This window comes from Narcine bancroftii, chromosome 3 (assembly GCF_036971445.1).
Source record: "Narcine bancroftii isolate sNarBan1 chromosome 3, sNarBan1.hap1, whole genome shotgun sequence".
Lineage (NCBI taxonomy): Eukaryota > Metazoa > Chordata > Chondrichthyes > Torpediniformes > Narcinidae > Narcine > Narcine bancroftii.
The window spans coordinates 110,486,598-110,500,648 of record NC_091471.1 but is presented as its reverse complement, the minus strand read 5'-3'; the positions used below and the strand labels follow the sequence as shown (position 1 = coordinate 110,500,648).

The following is a 14,051-nucleotide window of genomic DNA, read 5'->3' as shown; positions in this document are numbered from 1 at the left end:
CGATACAAGTAATGCAGATATGCAAGGTTTTCAATTTCACCTACGTAGCAGTCCACAGAGTTCAACAGGTGGTAATTAAGTTAAATTCCTACATAGTGAATCGCTCAAGGGAAGTGAGTACTGCGGAAATGACTAAGTATCTGGAACAACATACACACGATTCATGTAAAACTTTGCAGCTGGTCCAATAAACATAGGCAGAGGGATTAGATAAACATGACTCAAAAGTAAATCAGTATGTAAATAAACGACCAACAAGCTGTTGAAATTATACTTAAAGAGGTCAAAAGTCTTGATCACAAGATGCATCTTACAAGTAAACTGAATCATTTAAAGGAGGATGATTTTCTCAGTGAGAATCATGGAAAATGTTGAAACCTAGAAAACACCTTTGTGATGTGCAATTTATTTGCCAAATTAAACCTCATCCAAACATTGCACTATCAAGGGCAAAATCACTTTAAAATGAGTACCAATGCATCATACTAAGTTGAAGAGTACAAGACCAGATGTCCTTTTAGATTTGTTTTCCTATGGCATTCTATTTTATCATCTGATTACACTTCCTCCCACCAAGCTTCCTATAAAATGCTAGTTTTCATCATCACCACATCTGCTCCAATAATCCACTTTTTATAGCAGTACAAGTAAAGCATGTTTCCTTTTTTCCAAACATGGATTAACTTCTATCATTAACTATTTATTTGTCCATTTGCTGGAATTTGTACACAGAGTCTTCTGTTCACATAAAAAGTGATGTTCCATCTCACAAACCATCCACACTTTAGCCCCCTCTACCCGATCTGTGGAAGTCTGCAGTTCCCACATTGGCCTCATTAGCTGTCAGATAAAACCAGAGTAGAAGCAAATCATCCTTGATCCTGAGAGACAGAAGAAGAATCTTCAGAAATTAATTACCTTGTTCAGTCCTGACAGTGTTTTACTTTGTATGAAGGGGGCAGAGGGGTCAGAGGAGTGTAAAAAAAAGAAAATGCTAATTGGATTGCTATTTTCTCTGTTCGATACAACATGCCATATATTCAATATCACAATGGCAATGTCAAAAAGCATGATGCAATTCAAATGAAATCTGTGCCAACACTTCCAATTACCGTGGAGTTAATGACATCATTATAGTAAACGAACAATGGAGAGGGGATAATGAGCAATTAATACTAGTTTTCTGCCATTGAACTAATCCTAATTTTAAGATTAGCAGTTCAAATCAAGTTTCCTATACACTGCATCATAGGCTGCCCTCGCATTCATTGTTAACATCGCATTAACAACAATAATCTGCAGTTATATAGCACCTTTAAGTAAATAAGTAAATATTTTTCCTTGAAAATAGTTGGAAAATTAATATTTCTATCAGGCCACACCACAAACTCTGTTGAGCAGCCGTTAATACTTTCCCTCCCAAGATCCAAAGTAAAGCTTTCTAAATCATAATATTCCACTGAGTTTTCAATCTTTTATTTACTAGCACCTACCACCTATTTGCAACTCCAAAATATTGTCTTATCCCAACATTTGCCAATGTATCACTGTCCCATATGTCATTTAGCAAGGATCCTGCTAGAACACCTCAAATATGTTACTGTAGCAGCAGCTACACTGCTAACTGAAGGATCGCACATCCAAACGGGTGGAGTTTAGTGAGCAAAACCGATTTATTGCAGGCTGCCTGGCTGGTCTTATACTCCCAGCCCGGACCTGGCTGAGAACGGCGCTGGGGAGCCCCGACGTCACCGGGGCGTCACGTGGGTCGCCAAGCGCGGGCTTCTGAGCATGGTGCAGAGGTTGAAAGGAAACCCCCGATGGCACCATTTTGGCCAGCTGCCCCGCCACGTGCGTGAGAAGCGGGGTCAGTTCACCTGCCTAATGGCGTACCACCACACAGCCCCACCTCCCCAGAACTGGCGCCAGTGTCCTTTTTTGCAGGGCGGCCTCGCTTCTTGGGTTGGGCCACAACTACTGGTTCGGTGGGGTCGAAATGGGCTGGCTTTAACTCGTCCACCGCAAACAGTTCCCTCTTACCACCGATGTCCAGTGTGAAAGTGGATCCTGAATGCTGGAGGACTTTTTCGGCCATTTGTATGGTCTTTGTAGAGGTGCTGTGGATAGGCCCTGCCTGATAAAAACGTAATCTGCGGAGCACAGCTTGCTGGGAACGTAAGAGGCCAATGCGCTATGTCTGGGCAGCGGTGGGGGTGTGAAAGAGTCCAACTGGGCCCAGAGGCAGGGATGTAGACCGTGCGGTGAATGCTGGGGGTTGTGAAGAGCGTTGATGAACTCACCGGGTAGAGCTAGCAGTGCACCATAGACCAGTTCGACTGATGACGCCTGTAGGTCATTTTTGGGTGTCGAGCAGATGGCCAGGAGCACCCAAGGCAGCTTGTCCACCCAGATGGGGCCGGTGAGGCAGGCCATAAGTGCCGACTTCAGGTGGCGGTGCAATCGCTCGACTAGCCCATTGGCCTGTGGGTAATAGGCCATGGTGTGATGTAGCTCGATCCCCAGCCTGTTGGTGAGCTGTGCCCAGAGCGCAGAGGTGAACTGGGCGCCCCAATCACTGGTGAGATGGTTTGGGACGCCGAACCGGGCAACCCAACCGTTCAAAAGCGCTCGAGAGCAGGAGTCCGTAGAGGCATCTGGATTGCCTCAGGCCAACGAGTGGTGTGGTCTACCACTGTGAAAAAGTATCGGTTATCTCGGGAAACAGGTAGGGGTCCGATGATGTCCACATTTATGTGGCTGAACCATTCCCGGACGTGTTCAAAATCTTGTACGGGCTCTCTGGAGTGCCTGTGTACCTTGGAAAGCTGGCAATGGGTTCAGGTTCTGGCCAAGTCCGCAATCTGCTTCCGAAGCCTGTGCCAGATAAAACGTTCTGCCACCATACGGACTGTGGACCTGATGGAAGGGTGGGAAAGGTCATGGATATGATGGAAGACTTGCCTGTGTCAATGCTGGGGAACCACTGGTCGTGAGATGCCCATGGAAACATCGCACAGGACGGTGCCCTCAACATGAGGAGTAGGGAGGTCCTGGAACTGCAGACCCTAGATGGCAGTCCTGAAGGCCCGCGTCTCCTTGTTGGACCTGGTCCCAGGCGAGCTGGTCGAAGTAGAGGCCAGGTTTCAGTGCGCAAATGGCCTGTTGTGAGAGTGCATCGGCGATCACGTTATCTTTCCCCACCTTGTGCCGAATGTCGGTGGTGAACTCCGACTCAAAGGACAGGTGATGCTGTTGGCAGGCCGACCAGGGATCTCTTGCCATAGTGAGCGCCTGAGTGAGGGAGTTTGTGATCGGTAAAAATGGTGAAAGGCCTCCCCTCCAAGAAATAGCAGAAATGACGCACCACTGAACCGTTCCCGGACGTGTTCAAAATCTTGTACGGGCTCTCTGGTGTGCCTGTAACACACCCAGCAACTCATGATTGAAACCGCTATACTTGTGCTCTGGCATGCGAAAAGATGGCTAAAGAATACCAGTGGTTTCCACTGTCCATTCACCTGCTGCTCCAGGACGGCACCGATGGCTGTGGCAAAGGCATCGATGGAGAGCGCCATATGCAGGTCGGTGCGTGGGTGGACGAGCAGGGTAGCCTTCGCGAGGGTATCTTTCATGGCTTCGAATGCCCTCTAGCCTCTGGAGTCCAGGGGAGTGTCTTGTCTTTGGCCGCAATGAGGGCGAAGAGCGGCTGCATGATGCGCGCAGCGCCTGGAATGAAGCAGTTATAGAAATTGACCATACCCGCGAACTCCTGCAGCCCCTTGAGGTTGTCTGGGCGTGGGAACTCCCTGATTGCAGCGACCTTCATAGCGGCAGGTATGGCTCCTTCAGCCATGATGGTATGGCCCAGGAACTGCATGGACTCTTTCCTGAACTGGCATTTGGCTGGATTGATCATTAGGCCGAAGTCGGCCAGTCAAAAGAAGAGGGTGCGCTGGTGAGACTTGTGTTGTGCCTGGTCTCTGCTGGCGATAAGGATGTCATCCAGGTAAATGAATACAAAATTCAAATCCCTGCCCACTGTGTCCATAAGGTGTTGGAAGGTCTGGGCGACGTTCTTGAGCTCGAACGGCATGCATAGGAACTCAAACAAGCCAAAGGGTGTGACGATGGCCGTTTTGGGTATGTCCTCGGGGTGCACCGGGATTTGATGATGCCCGCGCACCAGGTTGACCTTGGAGAATACCCTCGCGCTTTGCAGGTTGGCCGTAAAGTCCTGGATGTGAGAGATCGGGTAATGGTCAGGTACTGTCGCATTGTTAAGCTGTCAATAATCTCCGCAGGCCCACAGCCGCCAGTGGCTTTCGGGACCAGATGGAGTGGTGAGGCCCAAGGACTGTCGGACCGTCGAATGATCCCCAGCTCCTGCAGATACGAGAACTCTTCCTTCGCTATCTGGAACTTATCCAGCGGGAGCTGGCATGCCTTGGCATGGACCAGCGGGCCTTGGGTGGGGATGTAATGAAACACCCCGTGGCGTGGTGAGCCAGCGTAGAACTGTGGCTTGAGAAGGGACGGGAACTCATCCAGGGTACGCTGAAACTCGTCCTTGGCCGTGCTGACCATGGCCATCTGCAGCTGCTCTGTGCGGGAGGTGTTGAGGTGAACAGATTGGAAGGTACGGGCATCTACCAATCGCCTACTTCGAATGTCGACCAGGTGTCCATGGGAGTGGAGGAAGTCGACACCCAGGATGGCGGTTTGGAGGGACGAAACAGTGAACCTCTACGAGAACTTCCACTGGCCGATCTGGAAGTGGACGGTCTTGTCTCCATACGTTCGGATCTCCGTCGAATTGGCTGCACGGAGGGGTGGTCCTCAAGGCTGGTTCCAGGACTCGATGGCTGTGGTCAGGATGACGCTGATCTGGACCCCAGTGTCGATGAGGAAGTATCAGCTGCTGAATAAATCCCACAGGTTGAGAAGGCTGTGTTCTTGGCCAGCCGCTGCAGCCGTTAACAGCGAGCAGGGCTGACGACACTTCCAAGCCTTGGCTCCCCAATGCTGGTGGAAGAAGCAGAGACCTGAAGTGGATGGCTTGCTTCTAGCTATGCTCTTTGAGGCCCCTGCAGGGGTTGGGTGTTCCACCGCAGCGCTAGAGGAAGGCTTGGCGTGGTCATGCCCGTGACTCGTAACCTGCTGGACTGCTGAGCTCTCCGGGAATCATTCGAGCCTTAGCTCCTGAGCCTTTTGAGCAACCTTCCTAGGGTCGACGACGCTCTCCTGGGACAGTAACGTCCAGATGTCTTCAGGCAGATGGTCAAGGAAGATGCGCTCGAAGTGAGGGCAGTTGGTGTGATCGCCCATGAGCGCGAGCATCTCATCCATCAACTTGATTGGAGTTCTGTCCCCCAAGGTGTCGAGGTGCAGCATCCGAGCGGCACGCTGGCGCCTGGAGAGTCCGAGGGAGCCGGTGAGCACCCGCTTGATGGTCCCGTATTTATCTTCCGCAGGTGGGTGCTGAATGCGGTGCAGCACTCGTTTCACAGTGGCCTGGTCCAGGGCGGTGACCACATGGTAAAACTTGGTCGAATCCGATGAAATCTGGCGGAGATGAAACTGAGTCTCTGCGTGGCTGAACCAGGTCTCTGGCTCCTGAACCCAGAAGTCAGGAAGCTTGATGGCTATAGCGTTGATCGAAGGATCGTTCATGTCGGGTTCAAAGACGTTTGAACCTGTCGGGGTCACCAATTATAGTGGCGGCTACATTGCTAACTGAAGGATCGCACAACCAGACGGGTTGAGTTCAGTGAGCAAAACTGATTTACTGCAGGCTGCCTGTCTGGTCTTATACTCCCAGCCCAGACCAGGCTGAGAACTACCCTGGGGGGCCCTGCCGTCATCGGGACGTCACGTGGGTCGCCAAACGTGGGCTTTAGCCCGGTGCCGAGGTTGGAAACCCCCGACGGCGCCATTTTGGCCAGCTGCCCCGCCACGTGCATGACAAGCGGGGTCGGTTCTCCTGCCTAATGGTGTACCGCCACATTACTATAATAACAACATTTTCAAAATTCAAGATGTTCACTGTTTCAATTGCAGAATGCTGTGTACAGTGACAAGAGGAACATTGAATTGAACAGTGAACTCATTCAAGTTTTAGATGTGGAATTAAATAAAATCATAAAGTCCCCAAACATAGAGACCTACCCAAAGCCATTAAGATCAAGGTTAATAGAGTGTGCAAGATTTGTTGTGGATTGGAATATGGGCAAAATAAATTCTGGTATAACTGGTTTGCAGAGGGTTAAGGATTTTCCAGGTTTGCCAAATCTGGAGATGACAAAACCAAGGATTGATCTGAGGTTCAGCAAAAGCTAAGAAACCATGAAGCAAACCCAAGCATTCTTTGCATCTGAAAGTTTCTTTCTATCCAAATCCCCAAATGATTCTTTGGGGAAATTGAGGAATGGAACTTCAACTTGTTAAACTGCAGCCTGCTGGTGAAAAGAACATACCTAGAATGTGCACCAGAGCCTTTTGTTTAACCAAGTGGCAGATTCCATACATTTAAAAAAAGCTTTATTTCTAGCCAAGAAATTAAATAATGCTCTACATTTAAATCAATAAATAAACTTCATACAGGTGATCAACATTAAGTTTAATGATGCTCAAATATGGAATTTCTTGCATGAATTGCATTTCTCAGCCATGAAAATTGTAGTCTCTCAGCATTTACAACAATTAACAATTTTGCCCAAAGCCCTATACCAGCGTGATTTAAAGCATGCAATTGCAAATCCTCAAGGCACCTTCTGTCTGCATGACCTTCAATCTCTATTGCTGCAGGCAACATATAAGGGAGGTCATCCTGCCATAATGAGGCTCAGACCTTCACCAACAGCAGTTTCAGATTTCATTATCCTTTTCCACACTTTAATGTACTCACAAATCATTCAATGCAGAATTACTAGTCATGGATCCTCAATATCACTGGTAATATGTCCGTGAATAAGAATGTACAAGATCATTTTCAAACAAGTATTCACTCTTTGGGCATCTTAATGTAGGTCAATAAGAACATATACAAATAAATATAAGCCACAAAAAGGTCTCAAAGTATTAAATATAGAGGATTCCAATTTTAAAAATGGTAATGAATGGGACAGTTATTTCAATTTTTGCAAAATAAAAAGGTCAAATAAACTTTACTATATCATATTCAAACAGACAGTGCATGTCTACATATATTTTTCAATAAGACCATAAGATATAGGAGCAGAAGTAGGCCATTCAGTTCATCAAGTGTGCTCTGCCACTCCATCCTGAGATGATCCATTCTTCAACTCAGCCCTACACCCTTGCCTTCTCACCATAACCTTTGATACCCTGGCTATTCAGATACTTATCAATCTCTGCCTTAAATATACCCAACTACTTGGCCTTTACAGATGCCCACGGTAACAAATTCCAGAGGTTCACCACTTTCAAGCCAAAGAAATTCCTCTGCGTCTGTTTTAAATGAGCATCCTTCAATCCTGAACCTGTGCCCCTTTTGTCGTAGACTCCCCTCCATAGGAAACAACTTTGCCACCCTGTCCAAGCCTGTCAATGATTCTATGAGGCCCCCCTTCTTCTGAACTCCAAGGAGTACATTCTAAGAGCTTCACATGTTACTCATATGCCATATATAAAACAATTACAGTACAGAAACAGGCCATATTGGGCCCTCTAGTCCGCACCGATTTAAGTGAACTCCTCTAGTTCCACCTACCCCCTCCCTGTCCATAACCCTTCAATCCGCTCAACCATGCACTCATCCAACCTTCTCTTAAATGACAAAATTGACCCTGCTGCCATCACCTCTTCCAGAAGGTCATTCCACTCAGCCACCAATCTCTGTGAAGAAGTTTCGTCTCATGTTACTTCTAAACTTTTGCCCCCTAACCCTCAACTTATAACCCCTCATTCCAATCTCACCTACCTTCAAGGGGAAGAGCCTATTCACACCTACTCTGTCTATCCCCTTCATAATTTTAAATACCTCTATCAAATCTCCCCTCAACCTTCTATGCTCCAATGAACAAAGACCCAGTCCACTCAATCTTTTTTTGTATTCTAGATCCAGGCAACATTTTAGTAAATCTTCTCTGTACCCTCTCTACCTTATTGATATCCTTCCTATAATTTGGAGACCAGAACTGCACACAGTATTCCAAATTTGGCCTCACCAATGCCTTGAACAGTCCCAACATCACCTCCCAGCTCCTATATTCTATGCTTTGATTTATAAAGGCCAGCATACCAAAAGCCTTCTTTATCACCCTATCTACATGAGAATCCACTTTCAAAGAACGATGATCCATTATTCCTATATCTCTCTGTTCCTCTGCATTCCTCAATCCCCTCCCCTTCACTGGATACGTCCTGTTTTGATTATTCCTCCCAAAATGAAGCACTTCACACTGATCGATATTAAACTCCATCTGCCACCTTTCAGCCCACTATTCTAAGCAGTCCAAATCCTTCTGCAGTCCATGAAAACCATCTTCACTATCCACAACTCCCCCTATTTTTGTATCGTCCACATATTTACTAACCCAATTTACCACTCCATCATCCAAATCATTAATGTAAATGACGAAAAACAAGGGACCCAACACCGAGCCCTGAGGTCACCGGCCTCCATCCTGACAGACAGTTATCCACCATGACTCTCTGGCATTTATCTTCTAGCCATCGTTGAACCATATGCTAATCCTTTTATTCCAGGGAATCATTCTTGTGCATCTGCTCTGAACTATCTCCAATGCCAGGATATCCTTTCTTAAATAAGAAACCCAAAACTGTACCCTTTACTCCAAGTGTCTATGAAGCTCCAACATCACCTCCCTGCTCTTGTATCCCATTTCTCTAGATATGAATATCATCATTTGCCTTCTTCACTACCAACTCAACTTGGAGGTTAACCTTTAGGGCAGGGGTTCCCAACCTGGGGTACATGTACCCCCAGTGGTACATTTGCACTTTTCAGGGGGTACATTGGGTCTGAGAGAATAACCACTACTGTACAATACATGGTATCTGCAGTCAGATTGCTCAATATCCTTTTTTTTTATCCTTAATTTTTAGGGGTACACAGGAACCTATAAAAATGCCCAAGGGGTATAGAGGAACAAAAAGGTTGGGAACCCCTGCTTTAGGGTATCCTGCATGAGGACTCCCAAGTCCCTTTGCACCTTTGAATTTTCTCCCCATCTAAATAATAGTCTTATTCATTCTGCCAACATGCCTGACTATATACAGTACCTTCCAACATGGAAATTCATTTCCACTCTTTGTCCATTCTCCAAATCCATCCAAGTCTTTCTGGACCCTCTCCATTTCCTCCTAACAACCTCCCCCCTCAATCTTTGCATTATCTTCATACTTCATCACAGAGTCAAATTGAACTGTGATCCTAAAATAGAATATTAAACAAAGAAACTTTACTGTGCATTTCAGATTAAAAAAGTGAAGACAACCAATGCTAAATTCAGCTTCTAACTTAGCAAAAGCTGTAAAATTGTAGATGAAGCTACAGTATTTAACATGAGATTACATTAAATGATCCTGATATAAAAAGTGCAGCATTTTAAAATGCCTTGAAATAATGCTTAAATGTCTGATGATCAGGAATGAACAAACTCAGAGGAAATGTACAATTGCTAGACAAGGTCTGGTGAAATGCTAGATGGACTAAATAACCTGCATTACCAACATTAGAGCATGCAACCCCCAAACTGAAATGATTCATCACTTGATTCCTGAAGACCGACAGATATAGCTGATTTGCTAAATCCACAAACTTTCAAATTGCACTAGATGTACAAGATGAAATAGCAAGTGCAATGATTTCTTCTAGTCAAACAATTCAAAATTAAAATCTATTTCTGATTCTGATACTAATCTATAGTTTTGGTGAGAGCTGGTAAGAAAAAAAAATAGAAATTTACATGAAAAATACAATTCCTAATTTACACTTGTCACATAGTCCAATAATGCTCTGACTGATTCATTAAAGAAACAAGGGGGAAATGCATGTCATCTGATTAAATGGGTTTGGTTTCCAGCTTGCTGGCATTACTGCAGTTTCAAAGAAGGCCGAGTTATTGTTTTTTTTAAACTGGAATGGACACCACCACTTCTTTGTATTATAAATTTCTACATAATCACTGCAATTTTAATTCACACTGTACAGGCCACAGATGTGATTTTCAAAAATAAAAAAATGTTGAATGTTATCAAAATATCTTCATTCCCTCTTAAGGATCTCATAACATTTTTAATATACATCTGTAAATGTTATTTCCTTTAAAAGAATAGCAGATGTGACAATAACAACCAGTAGTGCCATTTTTAAGCACAAAGGATTTACAAAGACCAGGAGGATGTGTACAACCTCAACCACCCACCCATTAAGGAAGAAAGGAAACACAAGCAAACAGTGATCAAATTAGTTCATTTTATATTACAGGTACAGGAAGCACCAAAAAGCTCATCCAGATAATTATTGTGTTCTTACAATTCCAAGGACGACAAGAATAGGATCTGAAGCATCAGCAGAACATTTATTTCACAATCAGGGTACATCACATAATAGAACCCTTAATTTCTAATTTAATTTTAATTTAGACATACAGCATGGAAACAGACCATTTCGGTCCACAAGTCCATGCAGTCCAATTTAGATTCCATTAACATACACCCCCAGTATGATTTGAATGGTGGGTGAATACTGGAGCTCCTGTGGAAAACCCATGCAGACACAGGGTAAACGTACAAACTTCTTACAGACAGCACAGAATTCGAACCCCCGTCCTGATCGCTAACCGCCAACCGTGCCACTTTCTGATATGCACAAATGATTTGTGATTTAATGCTTGAATATTTTTGTATTGACAGTTTTGATTAGGTCAGCTACCAAGTTGTGGGACCTCTCTGTGAGGAAGCAAAAGGAATAAGCCATTGTTGTTTGGTAAATCAAAAAGGCAAAAGGAAGCAGGAGTGGAAACAATTTTTTTTGATTTGTCTGAATCTCTCTTTAAAAAAAATAAACAGAAATGGTTTCAAGCATAAACGTAATTTGCAGGTGATTACACCTGAAGTCTAAACACATTGTGAAGACAAAATTAACATGAAGTGAAAATTTTATCATCAATTACTTGCTGTAGAATTTATGTTTTACATTTGAAGACAACATTTGTTGACTAAAATTCAATATTCTGTTTAGATCATTTAAAGTTGAGAGAGATTTGACAATTTTTTCGAACACACTCTATTACTGTACAGGACTAATCCGCGAGATATTTTAAAAAATGACTCACCGAGTTTTAAAATAGTGAATAATATTCTCGCCTTCTATTGAAACAGCCAACAATGTTTAAAATACGAGAATGAGTCAAAGCGTTCAATAAGTCAAATATTTCACTTTAACCATTTACCTGCCTCACCAATAAAGCCACAAAGGTTTGTATGTGATTACGTGGCTTTACAAGGAAGGAATAAATGTGTGCCGTTTCTCTGGATAAATTCAACTGGTTGAAATCAAGAGCAGGGCTACTAAACACTACAACGTCCAACACTAGCCAGACGTGCAATTGAATAGCGCTAATCACTACCTACTTTCCTGGGGGGGGGGGGGGGGGGGAGATTGTGAGAGCCAATTAAGTGACTCAAAAGCCGATGATCCGTTATTTGCAATGTGATTTAAAACCATCGATCCCGCAGGGCGATGCACCAAAAAGGTGCAGACACAAATGATCAGGTTGCAGCAGATGGGGAACGGAGCAGACAGCGAGATGGAAGCCAGCAAAACACGCACGATCTGGAGGCTCAGCGCTTCCACGGAAACATACAGCCGAATGTATGCTCCTTTTTGGAAATACTGCTCCAAATGGATTAATATTTGGAACCTCCTCCAGTGGTTTCCACCCCCCCCCCTTCATAATTACGTATCCATAAGATCTTTCGACAATAAAAATAGGAACGATGTAACACCACCGACCGCTCTCCTCAATCATCTGTGCCCGAAACAAAACAGTAGACTAACCTCGCCCTCGCCTTGAAATGCAGCTGGTATTTCTCTCTCTCTCTCTCTCCCTGCTGATTCCGCTGGTGCCTCGAGCTCTCACAACAATTAACTTTTAACAAAATTGCCCCGTGTGGAACAGGACGAATTCACCAAATTGCAGCCACACTCCAGGGTTCAGTCCCCGCTGTCCCTTCCTCTCCCTCTGATCGTCTCTCCACGTCCGACACTCTCTCTCTCTCTCCCCCCTCGTCCACCCGTTTCTCCAGAACACGATCAATTCTGCCTCACCCCCCGGACTCAACCCTCCGACATCTTCAGCGCTTCCACGAGTCAGCTTTGAAAAATAGATATGATTTGGATTCCGGTGTCTGCAATGTGTGGTGTGTGTTTAAAGTGGCGCAGGGCTTCGGAATTGTACTCAGCACCTTCCCATCGCAGCCAGCGCTAACCCAGCGCTGCACTGGTCTCTCCACAGCAGAAACGTTCGCTGCTGCCCGCATCTTCCGCGCCTCTGAACAAATCACCGCTGTCGTGGCTATTTCTCACTCACGCCGAATCGGGGTCGACTTCCCACCTGACACCCCGTTTAAACCGCAGTCAGGGTCCGCCTCTCACACCGCCTGCTGCAATCTCCATCCCCCTCCTCGCCTCCCCTCCATCCCCCCCTCCGCCTCCATCCCCCCCCCTCCGCCTCCATCCCCCCCCTCCGCCTCCATCCCCCCCCTCCGCCTCCATCCCCCCCCTCCGCCTCCATCCCCCCCCCCCGCCTCCATCCCCCCCCCTCCGCCTCCATCCCCCCCCCTCCGCCTCCATCCCACCCCCCTCCGCCTCCATCCCACCCCCCTCCGCCTCCATCCCCCCCCTCCGCCTCCATCCCCCCCCCTCCGCCTCCATCCCCCCCCCTCCGCCTCCATCCCCCCCTCCGCCTCCATCCCCCCCTCCGCCTCCATCCCTCCCTCCGCCTCCATCCCCCCCTCCGCCTCCATCCCCCCCTCCGCCTCCATCCCCCCCTCCGCCTCCATCCCCCCCTCCGCCTCCATCCCCCCCTCCGCCTCCATCCCCCTCCTCGCCTCCGCCTCCATCCCCCTCCTCGCCTCCCCTCCATCCCCCCTCCGCCTCCCCTCCATCTCCCTCTCCCCTCGCCCCCCCTCCATCTCCCTCTCCCCTCGCCCCCCCTCCATCTCCCCCCTCGCCTCCATCTCCCCTCCCCTCGCCTCCATCTCCCCTCCCCTCCCCTCCATCTCCCCTCCCCTCCCCTCCATCTCCCCTCCCCTCCATCTCCCCTCCCCTCCCCTCCATCTCCCCTCCCCTCCCCTCCATCTCCCCTCCCCTCCCCTCCATCTCCCCTCCCCTCCCCTCGCCGCTATCAGAAGCACCGCGACCCTCCCTCCACACCTCCCCACTTACCGCCGTTTCGGCGGTACCGTCCGCGCCCTCGGAGGCTCGCGCCGAACGTCCCCGCGCTGCCGGCACAGAATTCTTCACATTCCGCGCGCCGAGCACAGCATCCCAACTCCAGGTTCCAAAACTCAGCCGCAATCCCGGAAGAGATTCACCACCCCCCTCCTTCTTCCAAGGCAATGCGCAATCCGGCGGAAGTGACCCTTTTCCCCGGGAATGCGGAAACAGGGGGAAATCATGCCTGAGGGGGATTTGGCATCGGGGAGCGTGTGAAGATCGTCGTGGGAGTTCAGAGCTGGAGCTGGAGGAGAGTTTGTCACGGGCGTGTGTTGCACATCTAGAAATCGCAACTCGGCTTTGGCGTGGTCATTTATGGCACCTCTTATGCAAAATAAATGTTATTTTTTTCTGTTTCAGGTCGTATTTCTACCATGAACGAGTAGTTGCAACCATACTTTTAAAAAGAAATAAGATTTTTTTTCCCTAAAAGGGATGAATGATAGGGAATATGTTATTGCATTTTTTAAAATGCAGTCTCCTTAATCGGAGGCACAGAAATATTTGAATCACCAAAGCCTAAAGTATGGTGAAAGATGGAAAATGGAGCAGGATCCTCCTCTCG

At 47.1% G+C, this 14,051-nt stretch overlaps 1 protein-coding gene across 1 annotated transcript in view; it reads right to left on the bottom strand.

The window, feature by feature from the left end:
• LOC138757472 (amyloid beta precursor protein binding family B member 2-like) overlaps window positions 1-13,596 on the bottom strand; it is a 367,320-nt gene extending 353,724 nt beyond the window's left edge. Inside the window, exon 1 of the mRNA XM_069924835.1 lies at window positions 13,436-13,596. The gene's annotated coding sequence lies outside the window, so the exon portion shown is untranslated. The remainder of the gene's footprint in view (window positions 1-13,435) is intronic.
• Window positions 13,597-14,051: the final 455 nt, after the last annotated feature.